At 44.6% G+C, this 22,281-nt stretch overlaps 1 pseudogene; it reads right to left on the bottom strand.

The window, feature by feature from the left end:
• Nucleotides 1-21,767: 21,767 nt before the first annotated feature.
• On the bottom strand, nt 21,768-21,886 carry LOC134960392 (5S ribosomal RNA; annotated as a pseudogene).
• Nucleotides 21,887-22,281: the final 395 nt, after the last annotated feature.

Below are 22,281 nucleotides of genomic sequence, written 5' to 3'. Positions count from 1 at the left end.
CAACAAGGAAAGGGGTACTATTCCACACTATATTGTGGTACTGAAGCCAGACGGCTCGGTGAGACCTATTCTAAATCTGAAATATTTGAACGCTTACATACAAAGTGTCACAACTGAGGGCCTGAGCTGACGGGAGGCAGCCTCAGTTGTAGGGGCTGAGATGTACCGGAACCTGGGAGGTTGTATCAGACCCCTGGACATGTAAGTAACATGAATAATAACTGCCCGAAGGCGTGACCACGACAACTTAGATAAAAGTCAATGATGTTTATTATGACAACTCCGCAACACAGCAGCAGTAAAAGAAAACGTAAAAGTCAGCAAAGAATAAATACAGTTCCTGGGTACTACAGGATGGCAGGAGCCACAGGGCACTGGTAGTGTGAGATAGTTGTTATGATCTTCTAGATGGAAAGTCCTTACCAGGCCCGACTGTAGCAATGGAGATAACCCAGGATTGTGCCAGCTGGTGTTCCAGGAAAATCTGGGTTGCTGAAGATAAAACAGCTGCTGTGGATACTGGCTGGAACCAGACTGTTGTTAGCACGGAGTGGATACTGGCTGGAACCAGTTAAATAATAAATGAACTTGGGAGCGATGAAATAAGAACTGAAATGTAGAACTTGAGAGCGGAGAAATAATAATACCGGTGGAGAGTGGTAAAGTGTAGAAAGGACACCGGCCCTTTAAGGGAAGCTGTACTCTGCTGGAAGCTGAGCTGGAAGCAGGTAATGTTGTAGCTGGAAACAGATGAATCCACAATGGATTGGAGAGTCAGGCTACACCGCAGGTGGAATGCTGGTGCGGGTCTCTATGGTGGAAGTCTTGAGACAGGAGCTGGAACCTGGAAGACAATCACAGGAGAGAGACAAACAGGAACTAGGTTTGACAACCAAAGCACTGACGCCTTCCTTGCTCAGGCACAGTGTATTTATACCTGCAGCAAGGAAGGGATTGGCTAGGCAATTATGCAGATTATCAATACTGAGAACAGATTGGTGGAAATGATCAGCTGACAGAATCCAAGATGGCTGCGCCCATGCAGACACTTGGAGGGAAGTTTGGTTTGTAATCCATGTGGTAATGAAAACAGTAATGGCGGCGCCGGCCCCCGGAGACAGGAGGCGCCAGGCTGACAGATGCACATCCAACCACGCGGACACAGCGGAGGCCGCGGCTGACGTAATCGCCACTCAGACACTCTGCATGCAGAAGTTCAGGGACGGCGGCGGAGGCCGCGGGAGACGCCATGCCAGGTGTAATATGGCGTTTACTGTGACAGCGTCCCAGAGTGACAGGAGAGGATACAGGAATGTACACATCAGGATAACAGATGGGATCCGGTCCTGGAGCGCTGAGCCAGCCTTAGGAGGCATCTGATGGGTAAGAAATGGCGTCCAGATACCCGGATCGTGACAGCACCCCCCCCTTTAGGAGTGGCCCCAGGACACTTCTTTGGCTTTTGAGGAAACTTGGAATGGAATCTCCGGACCAAGGCAGGAGCATGGACATCAGAAGCATTGGTCCATGAACGTTCCTCAGGACCATAACCCTTCCAGTCAATAAGATATTGTAGTTGACCGTAACGGTGACGTGAGTCCAGGATCTTGGCCACTTCATACTCAACGCCTCGTTGAGTTTGGACTTTCGGAGTTGGAGGAAGTGAGGAATGAAACCGATTCAAGATCAGCGGTTTCAACAGGGAAACATGGAATGTCCTGGGTATTTTTAAGAAGGGAGGCAACTGGAGTCTGTAAGCAACAGGATTGATGACTTGTTCAATCTTGAAAGGACCGATATAGCGAGGTGCAAACTTCATACTGGGAACTCTTAACCTCAAATTCTTCGTGGATAACCATACCCGATCACCCACCTTGAGAGCAGGAACTGCTCGACGCTTCTTATCCGCAAACTTCTTGTACCTGAACGATGCCTTGAGCAGAGCTGATCGTACGCTCTTCCAGATATTGGCAAACTGATGCAAGGTGATATCCACTGCGGGAACAGAAGTTGCTGGAAGCGGTTGGAACTCAGGGACTTTAGGGTGGAATCCAAAGTTAGTGAAGAATGGTGTTGAAGTAGATGAAGAATGATACTGGTTGTTATGACAGAACTCGGCCTAGGGAAGTAATTGAACCCAGTCATCTTGAGAGGAGGACACATAGATGCGGAGGAAGGCCTCCAAGTCCTGATTCACCCTCTCGGTTTGACCATTGGTCTGAGGATGGTAAGCCGTGGAAAACTTTAGCTTGACTTGGAGGACTTGACATAAACTTCGCCAGAATTTGGCTGTGAATTGAACTCCTCGATCTGAGATAATTTCTTCAGGAAGACCGTGGAGTCGGAAGATCTCTTGTATGAATACTTGAGCCAACTTGGAAGCTGACGGAAGACCGGTGAGAGGAATGAAGTGTGCCATCTTGGTGAACCGGTCAACTACCACCCAGATGGTATTGAACTTGTTGCACATGGGTAAGTCTGTAATGAAATCCATCGACAAGTGGGTCCATGGTCGACGGGGAACGGATAGTGGAACCAGTTGCCCCGCAGGCGACTGGCGGGATACTTTATGTTGGGCACACTTTGGGCAAGATGCAATAAACTCCAAGACGTCCTTTTTCAGAGTTGGCCACCAATAGGACCTAGAGATAAACTCCAGGGTTTTTTGGATACCTGTATGTCCGGCAAAACGGGAAGCATGGGCCCAATGCATGAGCTTCTTCCTTAGCATCGGCTTCACAAAACTTTTCCCTGATGGGGGCGTAGAGTCCATCCCTACCGTGGAGAATGCCAACGGATTTATAATAGGATGCTTGTCTGAAGACTCTGACTCATTTTCTTGCTCCCATGAGCGGGAAAGGGCATCGGCCTTGCGATTCTGAGAGCCCGGACAGAACTGGAGTTTAAAGTCGAACCTGGAAAAGAAAAGTGCCCATCTGGCCTGACGAGGGTTGAGACATTGTGCGCCCTTCAGGTATAAAAGGTTCTTGTGGTCTGTAAGTATGGTGATTGAATGAGAAGCTCCCTCCAACAGATACCTCCACTCTTCTAGAGCGAGCTTGATGGCTAGCAACTCCTGGTCGCCAATGGCATAGTTGCGCTCAGCTGGGGAGAACTTCCGGGAGAAGAAACTGCAAGGGTGTAAATGGCCATCTTTAGCCCTCTGAGATAACACCGCTCCTACTCCAACGGAGGAGGCATCCACCTCTAAGATGAAAGGAGAGTCGATGTCAGGCTGTTTCAGAACAGGCGCAGAGATGAACCTTTGTTTTAAAAGATGAAATGCTTGCATGGCTTCTTCAGACCACTTGGACGGGTTAGCACCCTTCTTAGTGAAAGCAGTAATAGGCGCCACAATGGTGGAAAAGTCTCGTATAAACTTTCGGTAATAGTTGGCGAACCCTAAGAACCTCTGGACCCCTTTGAGGGTTAAGGGTACCGGGCAATTTTGGATTGCTTGTAGTTTCTCAGGATCCATCTCTAGTCCGGAACCGGACACAATGTACCCTAGAAACGGAATGGACTTGACTTCAAAGACGCATTTTTCTAATTTGCAATAGAGATGATTGACACGGAGACGGGACAGAACCTCTTTAACCCAAAAACGATGTTCCTCTAAATCGTTGGCAAAAATGAGGATATCGTCTAGATAGACCACGACATGACGGTATAGAATGTCTCTGAAGATCTCATTGACAAAATGCTGGAAGACAGCTGGAGCATTGCTAAATCCGAAGGGCATGACGAGGTACTCATAATGTCCGTCACGGGTGTTAAAGGCGGTCTTCCACTTGTCACCCTCACGGATCCGGATGAGATTGTATGCACCTCGCAAGTCCAGCTTTGTAAAGATGGTAGCTCCGCTAACTCTGTCAAAGAGCTCAGTAATCAGGGGTAAAGGATAACGGTTCTTGATGGTAATGTCGTTCAAACCTCTGTAGTCGATGCACGGCCGCAGACCACCATCTTTCTTTTTTACAAAAAAGAAGCCTGCGCCGGCTGGAGAAGAAGAAGGTCGAATGAACCCCTTTGCTAGGTTCTCTTTAATATATTCCTCCATAGAATGCGTCTCAGGCAGAGACAACGGATAAGTTCGGCCCCGAGGTGGAACCTTCCCTGGAACGAGATCAATCGGACAGTCCCATTCTCTATGAGGAGGAAGGATATCAGCAGAAGCTTTACTGAACACATCCGTAAAATCTTGATATGGAGGAGGTGGAACATCAGACGACCTGGGGGAGGAAGAACAGACAGGCAATACTTTAAACAAACATGTCTCAGCACAGGAGGAACCCCATGCCAGGATTTGCGTAGTCGTCCAATCAATTGTAGGATTGTGAAGACGGAGCCATGGAAGGCCCAGGACCACCGGATGTGTGGCTCTTGGAATCACTAAAAGTGAAATAAGTTCGGAATGAAGAACTCCCACTCTCAGACGAACTGGTAGAGTCCTTAGAGCAATAACTGTATCAAAAATTTTACTGCCATCCACGGCAGTTAAGGAGATGGACGAAGGAAGTCTCTCGGTGGGTAGGGACCACCGTTTAACATAGGCTTCGGTAATAAAGTTCCCAGCTGCTCCGGAATCAAGGAGGGCAATGACGTTCCGATAACGTTGAGCAATTTGGAGCGACACTGGGAGATTACAATCATGAGGAGATGGAGAGGAGATCATTATTCCTAGCCGGCCCTCTCCTGGGCGAGCTAGGGTTTGGAGTTTTCCCGGACGTTCGGGACAGGCATTGATGGTGTGAGACGGAGCTGCACAGTAAAGGCAAAGAGACTCAGAGAGACGTCTTCGGCGCTCAGCAGGAGTTAAACGGGAACGGCCAAGTTGCATGGGCTCATCTTTAGATGGTGACAGTTGACGAGGAGGAGGAGCAGAAGATTTTGGAGCAGATGATCTTCCACGCTCAGTTGCTCTCTCTCTGAAACGTAAATCAACTTTCGTGCAGAGTGAGATTAGCTCATCTAACTTAGAAGGTAAGTCTCTGGTAGCTAACTCATCTTTAATACGCTCAGATAAGCCATGCCAGAATGCAGCATACAGGGCCTCGTCGTTCCATGCCAGTTCGGATGCCAGGATCTGGAACTGTATCAGATATTGTCCTACAGTACGTGACCCCTGGCGTAAACGGAGAATCTCGGATGAAGCTGAGGTTACCCGGCCTGGCTCGTCGAAGATGCGCCTGAATGTTGACACGAAGGCAGTGTAGGAAGATAGCAGGGTGTCGGACCTCTCCCATAACGGTGATGCCCAATCAAGGGCTGAGCCACTGAGAAGAGAAATAATGTAGGCAATTTTTGTACGGTCACTGGGAAAATTGCCAGGTTGTAGCTCAAACTGAATCTCACACTGGTTGAGAAATCCCCTGCAGAATCTTGGAGATCCGTCAAATTTTGCTGGCGTTGGAAGATGAAGACGTGGAGCAGAAATGGGTAAGGTGGGTGGGGTTATAGCTGGAGTCACTGTGGTTGACGCACCAGACGCGCCTGATCCACGGAGAGTTGTCTGAATCCCATCCAGCCGAGTAGAGAGATCCTGGAGACAGCGGATGATGTGGCCCTGTGCAGCCTCCTGATGTTCTAGTCGGGCTGCCAGTTCTTGCATCGGCCCGGCCGCTTGATCCTGGTCTCCGGCTGGATTCATTAGGTCAGTGCTTACTGTCACAACTGAGGGCCTGAGCTGACGGGAGGCAGCCTCAGTTGTAGGGGCTGAGATGTACCGGAACCTGGGAGGTTGTATCAGACCCCTGGACATGTAAGTAACATGAATAATAACTGCCCGAAGGCGTGACCACGACAACTTAGATAAAAGTCAATGATGTTTATTATGACAACTCCGCAACACAGCAGCAGTAAAAGAAAACGTAAAAGTCAGCAAAGAATAAATACAGTTCCTGGGTACTACAGGATGGCAGGAGCCACAGGGCACTGGTAGTGTGAGATAGTTGTTATGATCTTCTAGATGGAAAGTCCTTACCAGGCCCGACTGTAGCAATGGAGATAACCCAGGATTGTGCCAGCTGGTGTTCCAGGAAAATCTGGGTTGCTGAAGATAAAACAGCTGCTGTGGATACTGGCTGGAACCAGACTGTTGTTAGCACGGAGTGGATACTGGCTGGAACCAGTTAAATAATAAATGAACTTGGGAGCGATGAAATATGAACTGAAATGTAGAACTTGAGAGCGGAGAAATAATAATACCGGTGGAGAGTGGTAAAGTGTAGAAAGGACACCGGCCCTTTAAGGGAAGCTGTACTCTGCTGGAAGCTGAGCTGGAAGCAGGTAATGTTGTAGCTGGAAACAGATGAATCCACAATGGATTGGAGAGTCAGGCTACACCGCAGGTGGAATGCTGGTGCGGGTCTCTATGGTGGAAGTCTTGAGACAGGAGCTGGAACCTGGAAGACAATCACAGGAGAGAGACAAACAGGAACTAGGTTTGACAACCAAAGCACTGACGCCTTCCTTGCTCAGGCACAGTGTATTTATACCTGCAGCAAGGAAGGGATTGGCTAGGCAATTATGCAGATTATCAATACTGAGAACAGATTGGTGGAAATGATCAGCTGACAGAATCCAAGATGGCTGCGCCCATGCAGACACTTGGAGGGAAGTTTGGTTTGTAATCCATGTGGTAATGAAAACAGTAATGGCGGCGCCGGCCCCCGGAGACAGGAGGCGCCAGGCTGACAGATGCACATCCAACCACGCGGACACAGCGGAGGCCGCGGCTGACGTAATCGCCACTCAGACACTCTGCATGCAGAAGTTCAGGGACGGCGGCGGAGGCCGCGGGAGACGCCATGCCAGGTGTAATATGGCGTTTACTGTGACAGCGTCTCAGAGTGACAGGAGAGGATACAGGAATGTACACATCAGGATAACAGATGGGATCCGGTCCTGGAGCGCTGAGCCAGCCTTAGGAGGCATCTGATGGGTAAGAAATGGCGTCCAGATACCCGGATCGTGACACAAAGGTTCAAATCAAGATGGAGTCACTCAGAGCAGTGATAGCGAACCAGGAAGGGGACTATATGGTGTCCCTGGACATCAAGGATGCTTACCTCCATGTCCCAATTTGCCCTTCTCACCAAGGGTACCTCAGGTTCGTGGTACAAAACTGTCACTATCAGTTTCAGACGCTGCCGTTTGGATTGTCCACGGCACCCCGGGTCTTTACCTAGGTAATGGCCGAAATGATGATTCTTCTTCAAAGAAAAGGCGTCTTAATTATCCCTTACTTGGACGATCTCCTGATAAGGGCAAGGTCCAGAGAACAGTTGGAGGTCGGAGTAGCACTATCTCAAGTAGTTCTACGACAGCACGGGTGGATTCTAAATATTCCAAAATCGCAGCTGTCTCCAACGACACGTCTGCTGTTCCTAGGGATGATTCTGGACACAGTCCAGAAAAAGGTGTTTCTCCCGGAGGAGAAAGCCAGGGAGTTATCCGAGCTAGTCAGGAACCTCCTAAAACCAGGAAAAGTGTCAGTGCATCATTGTACAAGGGTCCTGGGAAAAATGGCTTCTTACGAAGCGATTCCATTCGGCAGATTTCACGCAAGAACTTTTCAGTGGGATCTGCTGGAAAAATGGTCCGGATCGCATCTTCAGATGCATCAGCGGATAACCCTGTCTCCAAGGACAAGGGTGTCTCTTCTGTGGTGGCTGCAGAGTGCTCATCTACTAAAGGGCCACAGATTCGGCATTCAGGACTGGGTCCTGGTGACCACAGATGCCAGCCTGAACGGCTGGGGAGCAGTCACACAAGGAAAAAATTTCCAGGGAGTGTGATCAAGTCTGGAGACTTCTCTCCACATAAATATACTGGAGCTAAGAGCAATTTACAATGCTCTAAGCTTAGCAAGACCTCTGCTTCAAGGTCAGCCGGTATTGATCCAGTGGGACAACATCACGGCAGTCGCCCACGTAAACAGACTGGGCGGCACAAGAAGCAGGAGGGCAATGGCAGAAACTGCAAGGATTCTTCGCTGGGCGGAAAATCATGTGTTAGTACTGTCAGCAGTGTTCATTCCGGGAGTGGACAACTGGGAAGCAGACTTCCTCAGCACGACCTCCACCCGGGAGAGTGGGGACTTCATTGGGAAGTCTTCCACATGATTGTGAACCGTTGGGAAAGACCAAAGGTGGACATGATGGCGTCCCGCCTGAACAAAAAACTGGACAGGTATTGCGCCAGGTCAAGAGACCCTCAGGCAATAGCTGTGGACGTTCTGGTAACACCGTGGGTGTACCAGTCGGTGTATGTGTTCCCTCCTCTGCTTCTCATACCTAAGGTACTGAGAATTATAAGACGTAGAGGAGTAAGAACTATACTCGTGGCTCCGGATTGGCCAAGAAGGACTTGGTACCCGGAACTTCAAGAGATGCTCACAGAGGACTCATGGCCTCTGCCGCTAAGAAGGGACTTGCTTCAGCAAGTACCATGTCTGTTCCAAGACTTACCGCGGCTGCGTTTGACGGCATGGCGGTTGAACGCCGGATCCTAAGGGAAAAAGGCATTCCGGAAGAGGTCATTCCTACCCTGGTCAAAGCCAGGAAGGAGGTGACCGCACAACATTATCACCACATGTGGCAAAAATATGTTGCGTGGTGTGAGGCCAGGAAGGCCCCACGAAGAAATTTCAACTCGGTCGATTCCTGCATTTCCTGCAAACAGGAGTGTCTATGGGTCCATTAAGGTTCAAATTTCGGCCCTGTCGATTTTCTTCCAGAAAGAATTGGCTTCAGTTCCTGAAGTCCAGAAGTTTGTCAAGGGAGTACTGCATATACAACCCCCTTTTGTGCCTCCAGTGGCACTGTGGGATCTCAACGTAGTTCTGGGATTCCTCAAATCACATTGGTTTAAACCGCTCAAATCTGTGGATTTGAAATATTTCACATGGAAAGTGACCATGATGTTGGCCCTGGCCTCGGCCAGGCGAGTGTCAGAATTGGCGGCTTTGTCTCACAAAAGCCCATATCTGATTGTCCATTCGGACAGGGCAGAGCTGCGGACTCGTCCCCAGTTTCTCCATAAGGTGGTGTCAGCGTTTCACCTGAACCAGCTTATTGTGGTACCTGCGGCTACTAGGGACTTGGAGGACTCCAAGTTGCTAGATGTTGTCAGGGCCCTGAAAATATAGGTTTCCAGGACGGCTGGAGTCAGGAAAACTGACTTGCTGTTATCCTGTATGCACCCAACAAACTGGGTGCTCTTGCTTCTAAGCAGACGATTGCTAGTTGGATGTGTAGTACAATTCAGCTTGCACATTCTGTGGCAGGCCTGCCACAGCCAAAATATGTAAATGCCCATTCCACAAGGAAGGTGGGCTCATCTTGGGCGGCTGCCCGAGGGGTCTCGGCTTTACAACTTTGCTGAGCTGCTACTTGGTCAGGGGCACACCCTGGCTGAGGAGGACCTGGAGTTCTCTCACTCGGTGCTGCAGAGTCATCCGCACTCTCCCGCCCGTTTGGGAGCTTTGGTATAATCCCCATGGTCCTGACGGAGTCCCCAGCATCCACTAGGACGTTAGAGAAAATAAGATTTTACTTACCGATAAATCTATTTCTCGTAGTCCGTAGTGGATGCTGGGCGCCCATCCCAAGTGCGGATTGTCTGCAATACTTGTACATAGTTATTGTTACAAAGAAATCGGGTTGTTATTGTTGTGAGCCGTCTGTTCAGAGGCTCCTACGTTGTCATACTGTTAACTGGGTTCAGATCACAAGTTGTACGGTGTGATTGGTGTGGCTGGTATGAGTCTTACCAGGGATTCAAAATCCTTCCTTATTGTGTACGCTCGTCCGGGCACAGTATCCTAACTGAGGCTTGGAGGAGGGTCATAGGGGCAGGAGCCAGTGCACACCACCTGATCCTAAAGCTTTATTTTTGTGCCCCGTCTCCTGCGGAGCCGCTAATCCCCATGGTCCTGACGGAGTCCCCAGCATCCACTACGGACTACGAGAAATAGATTTATCGGTAAGTAAAATCTTATTTTTATGTGCCTTATCCCATAAAAACCTTTGATACCTGATATGCAGCTTTTGTGTTGAACTCTGTAATGCTCGGAAAGTGCGTGGGTGGTCAATCCTTTCCTTATATTTCTTAAGTGCTCACCTATTCTTGTCTTTAGGGACCTGGATGTGCGGCCCACATACCACAGTCCACAAGTGCATTCCAGAGCATATACCACACTAGAGGTGTTACATGTAATGAAATCGTTTATTTTAAAAGATTTTTTATTGATTTTTAATTCCGTGATTTTGCTCCCTTTCCCTTTTATTTCCCTACATCCTAAGCATAACCCACACTGGAAAAAACCTTTAGACTTAATCGTGCACATTGTTTTTTTTGGGGGGCTGCGCACTTTTTACCAGACGTGTCTTAATAGTGGGAGCTCTTCTAAAAATACATCTGGTTTTTTTTGGTAATAATGTCCCTATAATTGAGTCCTTTTTTAATATTCCCCAATGTTTTTTTATTGTTTTTCCACTGCTTTGTAGTGACTGTTGAATGAAGTCACAAAAGCCCAATCGTATTTTGAGGTGGTTTGTTTATCTTTATTTTTTCTTGGTTCTAATAGTACTTTTCTATCTATACCTGCTACATGGTTTTTGGTATGTTCTAATTTATCAGCAGCATAGCCGGAGGCTTCAAATTTGGACTTTAGCTCCTCTGCCTGTACCTGGTAAACTTCCGTATTTGTACAATTTCGTTTCAAACGTCTGAATTGTCCGTCTGGGATTGAACCCAGCCAATCTGGGTGATGACAACTTGAGGCTTGAATAAAGGCTCCCGAGTCCGTTGGTTTGTTAAAATTTTTTGTTTGTAACTGTCCCTGATCTGCAAATACTGTCACGTCTAAAAAGTTCATTCTTTCTCTGCTGCTTTCAAAAGTAAAATTGATGTTAAGATCATTACCATTTAAATAGCTTAAAAATTCATTAAGACTCTCTTCAACTCCATTCCAAATAAAAAAGACGTCGTCTATATACCTTTTCCAGGTCACCAGGTTCGCTCCAAAGGGACAGTGGTTCCCAATTGTAGTCTCTTCCCACTGTCCCATGAAGATGTTGGCATAACTTGGAGCGAACCTGGTGCCCATGGCTGTGCCCACCTCTTGCTGATAGAAAGTTCCATTAAAAGAAAAATTATTGTTTTCTAAAATAAAACCGACTCCTTTCTTAATAAAATCTTGTAGGGAATTGTTTAGTCTACTTTGTAGTAGCGCTTCAGATATAGCCTGTAGGCCGTCTTGATGTCCAATCATGGTGTATAGTGAGCGGACATCTGCCGCTACCATAATGTATCCTTCTACCCACTTTATCTTTTCAATCACATTGAGAAAATCTCTAGTATCTTTCAAATGCGAAGGGTAATTAGCTACTAGTGGCTGTAAGTAATGATCAATGAACTCCGAGAGATTCGATGTTATTGACCCGATACCGGATACAGTGGGTCTACCAGGTGGGTTCACGGGATCTTTGTGTATTTTGGGTAAAATATACAGAACTGGAATTACTGGTTCATTAATCAACAAGAACTTAACTTCCTTTTCTTCTAAAGTGCCGTTTTGTTCATATTCCTTCAATAAATGGCCTAATCGGTTGACTATTCTGTTAGTTGGGTCTGCCCTTAACTTTCTATATGTTTCTCCATCATTTAGTTGGCGCATTACCTCTGTGTCATAAGCTTCTTTTGACATCACCACTATTCCCCCCCCTTTATCAGTTGGTTTAATGACCAAATTTTCATTCCCTTGTTGATTCTTTAAGGCCCTCCTTTCCTTAAAAGTGAGATTATTCTTTGGTACTTTCATATCAATCTCTCTTAGATCATCCGAAACTAATTTAAGGAATGTTTCTAAGAAATTTCCCCTCATATGGATTGGATTGAAGACTGATTTAGGCCTAAAGGGGGTTGTCTCTACCTCCTTTGGTTCTACCTGATCCTTACCCAAAAAAAAATTTTTTAGACTTAATTTTCTTATAAATTTTTGGAGGTCCACGAATGTACTAAATTGGTTTAATGAAACTGAAGGGGCAAACTTTAGCCCTTTTTCCAAGAGGGAGATCTCCTCTTTTTCCAATAGATGACTAGTCAGGTTGAATATTTTAATTCTACCCTTATTTTTGATTGGGGGTTCGGATGTGGGGACAGATGGACATTTTCTTTTTTTCTTTTTCTCGTTTAACTTTTTCTTCCTTCTTTTGTTGGGTTTCCCCCCTCTGCAACCTCTTCTTTTATCTTACATAACCTCGTCTTCTCTCCCTGAACAAAAAAGGAGAAGATTCTGTACCGTCCTGTAGTGTTTCGAATCTGTTTTTCATCTTAAAATCTCTATAGGGTCTTTCTTCCTCTCTCATTTGGTAATTTATTCTACGTGACTGAAGGTTTATTCCGTCTCTCTGACCATACCTTCCTTCATTATACTCCCTTTGTCTCCAATCCTTATTAATATTTCTCGGTTGGTATACATTATCCCTTTGATTGCGTGAAAGTGGCCTAAAATGGGGGTCCGCATATCTGCCACCACTGGGGCTTCTCCTTCGTCTTTGTTGTCCATAATCTCTACTCATCCTTCTTTTATGAGGGTTCTGGGCTCTCTGTTGGACCTTGGGTTGGACGGGACTGAAATTAACTGGTAACATATATTCCTCATCTCCATTATCTTCTTCCTCCCCTCCCTCTTCAGTTTCTACCCCATCGTTCTCTTCTCTCTTCTTGTCCCTATTAAATTTTCTTACTTTTCTTTCTATTAACAGTTTTTCATTTTTCTTCAAGCTTATTTCTATCCTTTTTTCTAAATCTTTAAACTCTTGTAAGTCTTTAAACGGATGAATTAATGTTTTGAAATTGGTTCTCTCTAACTCCAATTTGGTTAATTCCTGCTTTCTATCATGAATGATCAATTCCATTAGGGCTGTAGAACAATTATTTAAGATCCTACCCCATTCAGATTTCAATTCTTCACTGGCAGTAGAAAAGGATGGGGTCTTTTGAATAAGTAACCCCTTGGGCACCATCTGGTGGGAAAGGTATTTTTCTAGGGTTACCATTTCCCACCAGATCCGGTTCTCTCTTAACAGCACTGTTTCCAATTTTTTCATCAAGCTTTCTAAGTTTTCATCCACAAGAACTGTAGAATCACCTTCCTCCCTAAAAACATATTCAAACTTTGATTTTCGGTTTTCCCTTAATTTAAACATATCAGCAGCACAGTATCAATACTTCAAGGAAAAGAACAATGCAGAAAAGATATAATAGTGGAGATTTCCGTGCGCACTATGAGCTGCTTATTAGTAAAACCTCTCTGAAGGTTTCCTTCACCCAATCGTGTATGTGACAATAAAAAAGCAGAGGGATTACTCAACTAGCACTCTCTGGTTCTATTCTTTACCGGACTCCAATCAATAAAATCCTCATAACAGAGTGGTTGTTTCAATATGTAAAATGAGAAAAATTCATATAGTGAAGTATTGTTTAATATACATATGAAACACACATAGGTCAAAATTACAATAAAACTAAAATGTGCAATAGCCCATAAGCATAGGCAGTCTGTCAGATATCCAATTTAGAGAGCAATTACCGGAGATGTTGGAACTGTGACCAGTTCAAAAATAGCATGAGAGTTCGTGGGAAAGAGTTCCCGGGATATCCCCACAGGCAAACAGCTATCCAGGTAATCACCACCTTTTGGATGAAGTAGAAGTGTCAGGAATCCACCAACACGTTTCTACCCTTAGCTAGGGTCTTTTTCAAGGTGCAGGTAACAACTGACACAAACTCTGTGATCCTTGCTATTTAAATCCACTCTGTCCAATGACTCCGCTCCGTCCTCAGCTGAACCGTATACATACAATCACTACATGTCCCGTGGTTCCTTTGCTGACGGCGGGCGTGTCTCCGTCTTACAAGCCTGATCTGTAGTCATGGCAACCACATCTCCTCCGTGATCGGCATCTCGCTGGTTGCCATAGAGACCCGAACTTCCGTCCTCCCGCTCGCGTCACTTCCTTTTCGTTCACGGTCTCACCAATGGAGAAAGGAGAAGTTCCCAGGTGCACCCCTATACTGCAGGGCAAACCTCCCGGTTCTGCTCCACTAGTTTCACACAAGATTTATCAAAATACGGGAATGTATTTCAAATCCTTTATCTATAATGTCACGTCACTTCCGGTGACGTCATTAGGATCCATATCAAGCTGGCAAATTTCTACAATAAAATAAAATAAAAACAGTATATAAAAACCATTAAACCATTTAAAATAATTAGAATATTAAGTTTAAAACTGATGGGGAAATATTAATAAAGTGCATTTTCTTCAAGGTAAAAGATTATAAAAACCATTTGACTTCAAAATCAGCATTCAGGCCTTCTGGTTTGAGGGTCCCTAATTCATATATAGCTTTCATTTCTGCTGTTGCCAATTGTTTATCCAGGTCTTTTCTTCTCCATGACCCTTTTATGTGCCTTATCCCATAAAAACCTTTGATACCTGATATGCAGCTTTTGTGTTGAACTCTGAAATGCTCGGAAAGTGCGTGGGTGGTCAATCCTTTCCTTATATTTTAAGGAAAGGAGGGCCTTAAAGAATCTACAAGGGAATGAAAATTTGGTCATTAAACCAACTGATAAAGGGGGGGGGGGGGGGAATAGTGGTGATGTCAAAAGAAGCTTATGACACAGAGGTAATGCGCCAACTAAATGACGGAGAAACATATATTAATAAAATTTGTATCTTATGTCCCTGATTGTTTTTTCTTTTTGTTTTTAATTTCTGTATATGTGACTGGGGGTCTCTGGGAATGTCTGTCGAGCCAGACTAGTGATGTGGGAAGGCTCTCCATACTATCCTCACCTTTACCACTTAGGTCACTTTTTATTAATATATTTTAGCTTTCTTCTATTAAAAGTTATGTTTTATAAATGTTTGGTTATACTGGGTCACCTGGACCCTTGCAGAATATATATATGATTGATGGCTCTACACTTTGGCGGGGTGACAGTGACATGATGTTATGGTCTTGAACGGTCATTTAGTGACCGAGGTCGACGGACAGCTAAGTTACCATTTGTATCCCTATGACTATGAAACTTACTTTATGGATATGATTTTTAGGCGTTGATACGCCAAATGTTTTGCGGATAATTCTTCAAGTTATTTCATGCCGAGCCACCGCAATTTGTTGTTCACCTTTTAATGCCCATGGTGGGGTGATATTAAAAGAATTTTTTTCAAAGCTGGATTGAGTGCCCTTTTCTACAAACGTTTATATATATATATATATATATATATATATCCTTAACGTTATTAATAGCTTTTTCAAGTAATATCACTAAGGGGGTAATTCAGAGTTGATCGCAGCAGTAAATTTGTTTGCAGTTGGGCAAAACTATGTGCACTGCAGGGGGGGGCAGATATAACATGTGCAGGGAGAGTTAGATTTGGGTGGTGTGTGTTCAATCTGAAATCTAAATTGCAGTGTAAAAATAAAGCAACCAGTATTCACCCTGCACAGAAACAATATAACCCATCCAAATCTAACTCTCTCTGCAAATGTTATATCTGCTCTACCTGCAGTGCACGTGGTTTTGCTGCTGCGATCAACTCTGAATTACCCCCTAACTTCTACATAGATATCACTCCCTATCTCTCTGGTTTTATGGTGGAACCAATGTTGAGGCACTAGTGGAGACAGCTAAAGTGATGGACCAGCCAACCCTAAGTCCGGGATCAGGCAGCCGGAGTGACGCGCTGTCACTTCCTGTTTGCGGTGCACGCCCAGGACTTCCGGTTCCGGTATGCGTTTCATGGAGTGCGGACCACTTCCTGTTGCAGAAGTGTCAATTTTTCTTTATCTGCTTTGGTCTAGTTTAATTCTTTTGACCAATGTACAAACTTTAGCCTGAAGTAATCACTGTATCTACATTATATCTGGGTTATCCAGTAACATTTAAATGGCTCTATTGTGCTTTATTTCCTAACTTCCTGTTTTTTTGTGGTATAGGAAGTGACATTGGGGGTCATTCCGACCAGTTTGCACACAGCGGTTTGTCACTGCGGTGCGAAGGGGTCCGGAATGCGCATGCACGGCGGCCGCACTGCGCATGCGCGACGTTGCCCGGCGACAGGGGTCGCCGGGGTATGTCCAGGACAACGAAGAAAGCGTTCGCAGAGCTGACTGCAAGAAGATTGACAGAAAGAAGGCGTACCTGGGCGTCACTGGACCGTTGCCAGCCGTTTTTGGGGAGTGGAGAAGAAAACGCAGGCGTGTCCCGGAGAACGAAGGGCGGATGTCTGACGTCAAAGCCGGCCCCAGCATCGCTGAGATCGTCGCACAGGGTATGTCCTTGGCTAGGCTTGTTTTACTTGAATTTTTTTTAGCTTAGCAGGGCTGCACAAACGATCGCAGCCCTGCTAAGCTAAAATACACTCCCCCATAGGCGTGTACTAGTTGATCGCAGCAGCAGCAAAAGTTGCTGGCTGCGATCAACTCGGAATGACCACCATTGTTAGGGGGAGTGTCCCATCTAATGAAGCTGGGTATAAATATTCTTACATGTGTTCAGGTTACTCAGGCTGCTCTGTGTTCATTTTTCCATTCTGTTTGGTGAAGTTCTACTTTTGGCTGAGCTGCTTCAAGGATGCACAGTTGTCTGTCCTGAGGAAGGTCCTTAGTGAACCGAAACGTCGACATATGCACTTTCTGCTATGTTTTTTGTGAGTATTTTGCCTATTAAATAAAGAACTTTTATTCTTCAAATGAGTGAGTGCGCAATTCAATAAAATTTGATATGGATGGATCTTTGATCTCTATTGGAGAACCCCGCTGTTGACCTAAGCTGTATGGAGTGCGGACATTACGTTTGATGTATATATATATATATATATATATATATATATACATACATACAATGTGTGTATATATATATATATATATATATATATAGATATATATATATATATATATATATATATAGATATATATAACAAACGCAGTCCACGGCACTCTTATACCCCAGAGATGAAAACAAGTAATACTGATGAAGCGCCGGTGCCCTCCAATGGTTACGGCTGCGCTGTGTCCAATAATAGAAAGTGCTTGGTGCGGCGGCACTCACGGCTTGAAATAAAGACAGACAACCGGTCTGCTGTGCATCAACGTTTCAATGTTTTTAAAACACAGCAGACCTGTTGTCTGTCTTTATTTCAAGCCGTGAGTGCCGCCGCACCAAGCACTTTCTATATATATATATATATATAGTTAGATGGGAGGGGGGTTGCTGGTAGGTTGTATTGCTGTTCTATGCCAACTGCAGCTGCCCCTGATATCCTCCTGGCTCCAGCATTACCGCCGCCAACAAGGGTCCTGTGGTGAAGCATTGCCGCAGCTGCCCCTGAACCTCCTCTCAGCTTCAGCATTACCGCCGCCGCTGACAGGGGTCCTGTGGTGACCGGGGAAGTCCGGTAGCAGCGATGCACTGCCGCAACTGCCCCTAAATCTCGTCCTGGCTCCCGCTCCTCTGCCACCGGTGGCAGGGGCAGCCCGGCAGCAGTGATGCACTGCCACAGCTGCCCCTGAACCTCCTCCCAGCTCCTGCTCCTCTGCTGCTGCCGGGGTGACAGGGGCAGCCCAGCAGCAGTGATACACTGCCGCAGCTGCCCCTGAACCAGCTCCCGCAACACAGTGCCGCCGCTGCCGGGGATCCAGGGCTGATAGGTTCAGCCCAGCTGGCAGTGATGGTGAAGTAGGTGGACACTGTCGATCAGTGTCCGCCTCCTTATTGTACAGTTGGGGAGAAGTTCCTCCTACACCTGAACGATTAGTTGGGAAAATCAAACAGGTTTGATTTTCTCAACTAGTTGGACTGACCATTTTTGACCGTTTTTCAGCGTGTGGGAGAAAACGGCTGATAATCGTTTGCTCCCTCACACGGCCAGATTATCATTCCAACCAGCCAACTAATTGGCTGGTTGGAACGATATCGTCATGATGTATGGCTAGTAATAGACTTCTATGGCTTTTTCCCAATAGAAGTATATTGTGGGAACTGTGACTATGTGGTAAACCACAAGGTCAACTGAGGTCTACCACAAGATTGACTGGCTTGCAAAGGCATCTCCAAAGATGGCAGAGTGGGCATGAACTTTGACGTAAGCTGGAAAGACCACCAAGCCAGTGCAATATCACATTTTGCAGTGTGCACCTATTGTGATGCGAGTGGCTAAAATATTTTATGTAAAGTGTTTTGTAATATGCAGAGGTGCTTTAAGAGAGGAGGTCCGTGTGCAGCCTCCTCCGGGCCCCTCCTCTCTGCTGGCAGCATTGGGGAGTCTGAGCACTAGAGGTCTCAGACTCTACTGCGCATGTGCAGATCTCTGGGAAAAGGGCACGGGGGCCATTTTCCCAGAGATTTCTCTACTGCGCATGTGCAGAACACTGAAATGGCCACTGTGCTATTTTCACAGTGATTTAACAGTGCTGCTGATGTCAGTGCGGGACTCCGGAGGGGTAGTAATTCAAAAAATAGGTGCAGCCACCCCCTCCGGACTAAGGGGCCCATGTGCACCTCACACACTGCACCCATTATAAATACGCCAGTGGCAATATGTTTTAGTAAATAAATAACTGATTATTATAGACAATAAAGCAAGGATATTAAAAGCTCATTTTGTCCAAACTAAAGAATTTCAAAAGAGATCAGCCCTATTTACCATGGGTGAATAAATATAGCATACCTCCCAGCTTCTTGTAAAATAGGACACCGGGGGCATAGCAGAGGCAGATTTAGACCTCATGGGGCCCTAAGCAGGACACCAAATGGGGGCCCCGATTCCCCAAACAAACAAATATATATATATATATATATATAGTAGTAAACAAATGAGGCGGCACTCGAAGTCAGCAAAGAACATGAATTGTATTATCAAAGAATGTTGACGTTTCGGGGACGTGCTCCCCTTCCTCAGAACAATTAAACAATGTGCAAAGTCAAACAATAAATACCCACTTAGCACATTATTTATTGTTTGACTTTGCACATTGTTTAATTGTTCTGAGGAAGGGGAGCACGTCCCCGAAACGTCAACATTCTTTGATAATACAATTCATGTTCTTTGCTGACTTCGAGTGCCGCCTCTTTTGTTTACTACTATTCCGGGGTGACCCCCCTGTGGGAAGGCACAGGAGCAAGTATTCATCATTCTGCCAGTCCAGTGGAGTGCCGGAGTTGCTACAGTATTTTATATATATATATATATATATATATATATATATATATATATATATATATATATATAAAAAAGCCCCAGCTGCACACTCATATATTCCAATAAAAGGAGTGCAAGGCACATTAATATGTTCAAATATAGAATAAAGTGAGCCAGCAAATCCAATAGTTACTGCAAAAATGTAAGAAATGTTATACCATTGACCATAAAGTGCAAATGTAATCCAGTCAAAAGAACAATGATGCAATAAGGCATAGAGCAGCATATACTCATCATAATATCTGAGCCATATGAGGAGACAGTAGCATCATCTTAATTACACCTAATGGAAAAATAATTTCCTCTTGTGGATCACTGTGCCAACCCCTCTCGCAGTATATTGATTTCTAGCTACAGCCGGTCATTCAGAACATAAAAAATTATGTTAAAGATACTATGGATTTTATCAATAAATTTATTTTTTTAGGTACTTTATCTGGAGATGGCCTACTTCTAACCATGTATATAACTAGTATTTATACTAACATTGATCACACTGATGGAATTGATGTGGCCGGAGGCATGGTCATTGGAAGTCCACACTGTGAGGGTCCCAATGTTGAATTTTTGATATTGCTGATTGAACCTGTGTTATACAAAAATTATTTTCTTTAAAAAAAAAAAATAATTCTGCAGTTAAGGGTTACAGTGATAGGGTCCAATATGGCTCCGTCGTATACTAACCTTTTCAGGCATATGTACGAGAATCAGCATATCATGACGCATCCGTTTTTTTGCAATTTGTTCATTTTATGGTCGTTACATTGACGACCTGTTCATGTTTTAGATGGGGGGTGAACTGCTCTTGACTAGATTCATAGATTCTCTTAAGGCTCTGGACACCAAAATTGGATTTACATTGGTGTACAGTACCATTTCTATTAACTACTTGGATGTGTGTGCGGTCAACTGTATGGGACACATTACCACCAAAATCTATAGGAAATTGACAGATAAAAACACAATTTTGATGGCAAACAGTTTTCATCCACTTCCCTTGAAAAGGGGGTTACCATTTTCACAATTACTGAGAGTGGTTCGGATCACCTCTGATCGCCTGAAGTTACCAAAAGTCTTACAGGAAATGGGTGACAGATTAATCTGCAGAAGTTATTCACAAGAAGAAATCCAAGAAACAATTATTAAGTGCATGACTATAAAGCATGAGAACACCCTTTCTAGTAAAGAAAGGGCTGACGACAAAGAATTAGAGATGAGCGGGTTCGGATTTACTCGGTTCTTAATGCCAGAATTATCAGAAGTTCTTTTTTTCGGGATTTTTCTTATTGGCTAACCAAAACACGTGACGTCCATGAACCAATAAGGATATTTAGGTAAATCCGAGTAAATCCGAACCCGCTTATCTCTACAAAATGCATTATTTTTTTCTTCTACATATTCCATTGCATCTGGTCATATACGCGATGTTATATTGCGTCATGGCATTTACTTCAGTTGGATGCTGTAATGGGGTCTTTTGGAAAAGATATACCAATGTTTTGTTACAAAAGAAGTAACAATTTGAAAGACATTATTGCTAAATCCGACATTGGCCTGATCAGGACTAATGCCCCCTACAGACTCGGCAATCTGCCGCCGAGCTGCCAGTCATCCGGCGCCATATCAATGCATGCTAATATGGACGAGATTGTCCATTTTGGCCTGCATGCATAAGCAACGGGGCATCAACGATGAACGAGTGCGGCGCCGCGTATCGTTCATCGTTGGTGCCTACGCACTGCACGATATGAACGAGTTCTCGTTCACTAATCGTTCAGTGTCATCTACCAGTGTGTAGGGCCCTTAAGACTTGGCTCTGGCCTAAATGTGGCTCTTTTAAATGTCATGGATGTGTGAACTGCAAAATTCTGTGCATTGGAGAAACCTTTACTGACCCCAATAAAGGTACATTACATCACTTAAATTGTGACAGCCGATATATGGTGTATATATAGAAAAAAAAGAGAGAAAAAGAAGGCTTTTGTGTGGGCGCACTCTTAAGAACTAATAAGATTTCATGAGAAAAGATACAGATAAAAGAATAATTTTTATTGCTTATACATTAAAACTAAACCAATATCCACCACACAACTGAAAAATCCAATATACAAAGGAACAAAAAAATAATAATATATATATATTTTTAAAAAATGTGCAAATGTTCTGGTCTTTAACGTCATAAGAGTACGTAGAAAGAGATGTAGACACACTCAGTCCTACATCTGTTTCACCTTGACCAGTACAGATAGATCAGCAGGGAATATATCACGACCACAATAGGTCAAAAACACCTCTGATAACCTCACCCCAATTTTGGTGGGGGCTCCTGCATAAAGCTATTACTCTGAATGTATCCGCAACCTCTCAGTGATATGAGTTACTGTGCTATTGAAAAAAAGGGTAATCAGACAGTAATGAAGAGAAAAAGTGGTGATACTGCTGTTAGTGTTGCGTCATATATAGGCCCAAACATTACACCTGACTCTACAACACCAGGTATTCCTAGGAGGTCTCCCTTCAAAGTACTAACCCGGCCCACCACTGTTTGGTTTCCAAGATCAGACGAGATTGGGCATGTTCAATGAGGTATGGTAGTAGAGAGTGTCAGTATTCGAAGCAACACCAATGAAAGTGCACCCAAAAAAGAAGGAAAGGTAGCAGAAATATGAATGTAAACTATCTTTGTAGATGTTAGCAATTTTGATAATATGGAACAAAGGCAAAGTACTGGATCTGCTGTCCAACGTTAGACATGGAAGTATCCACCTAGGTGGATTTGGTCCATGAATCGTGGATGAGAGTCCACTGAATAAGTGCAGATGGTAAATAAAATAATGAGATAGTAAATAAGATAATGAGATAGTTTGATGAACAAACACATATTAATTAATACCTGTACTTATATACTAGATTCAAATAATCTTAGGCCAATTTAATGAGCTTAGAAGAAAATGACAGGTATTGAAAAATGACGAATAACAGATCTTGTTTAGGA

This window comes from Pseudophryne corroboree, chromosome 9 (assembly GCF_028390025.1).
Source record: "Pseudophryne corroboree isolate aPseCor3 chromosome 9, aPseCor3.hap2, whole genome shotgun sequence".
Lineage (NCBI taxonomy): Eukaryota > Metazoa > Chordata > Amphibia > Anura > Myobatrachidae > Pseudophryne > Pseudophryne corroboree.
The sequence above is the reverse complement of the archived record's forward strand: the minus strand, read 5'-3'. Positions and strand labels throughout refer to the sequence as shown.